Source organism: Pyrgilauda ruficollis, unplaced genomic scaffold (genome assembly GCF_017590135.1).
Source record: "Pyrgilauda ruficollis isolate IOZ18807 unplaced genomic scaffold, ASM1759013v1 scaffold1144, whole genome shotgun sequence".
Taxonomy (NCBI): Eukaryota; Metazoa; Chordata; class Aves; order Passeriformes; family Passeridae; genus Pyrgilauda; species Pyrgilauda ruficollis.
Window position 1 is genome coordinate 1 of NW_024509700.1, and position 920 is coordinate 920.

Consider the following 920-nt stretch of genomic DNA (forward strand, 5'->3'; position numbering starts at 1 on the left):
CCCTCACATTTCCCGTTTTTCCCCTCATAATCCTCTGTATTTTTCTCCCTCACAATTCCCAATATTTTTTTCCCTCACAATTCCCGATGTTTTCCCCTCACAATTCCCGGATTTTTCCCTCACACTTGCCCTTTTTTCCCCCTCAAAATTCACACATTTCCCCCTCACAATCCCTGTATCTTCTCCCTCACAATTCCCGTTTTTTATCCCTCACACTTCCCCTTTTTTCTCCCCAAAATTCACAAATTTCCCCCTCACAATTCCCTTTTTTCCTCTCACAATTCCCCCTATTTTCCCCCTCACGATTCCCTTTTTTTTCCCCCCACAATCCTCTGTCTTTTTCCCCTCAGGATTCCCTGAATTTTTTCCCTCACAATCCCTGATGTTTTCCCCTCACAATTCCCGTTTTTTTCCCCTCACACTTCCCCTTTTTTCTCCCCAAAATTCACAAATTTCCCCCTCACAATTCCCTTTTTTCCTCTCACAATTCCCTCTATTTTCCCCCTCACGATTTCCATTTTTTTCCCCCCCACAATTCTCTCTATTTCTCCCCTCACAACTCACGTTTTCCCCCCACACAATTCCCTGTATTTTTCCCCCTTACAATTCCCCATGTTTCTCCCTCACAATTCCCGATGTTTTCCCCTCACAATTCCCGTTTTTTTCCCCTCACACTTCCCCTTTTTCCTCCCCAAAATTCACAAATTTCCCCCTCACATTTCCCGTTTTTCCCCCACAATCCTCTGTATTTTTCCCCTCACGATTCCCTGAATTTTTTCCCTCACAATTCCCGATGTTTTCCCCTCACAATTCCCGTTTTTTTCCCCTCACACTTCCCCTTTTTCCTCCCCAAAATTCACAAATTTCCCCCTCACAATTCCCTTTTTTCCTCTCACAATTCCCTCTATTTTCCCCCTCAC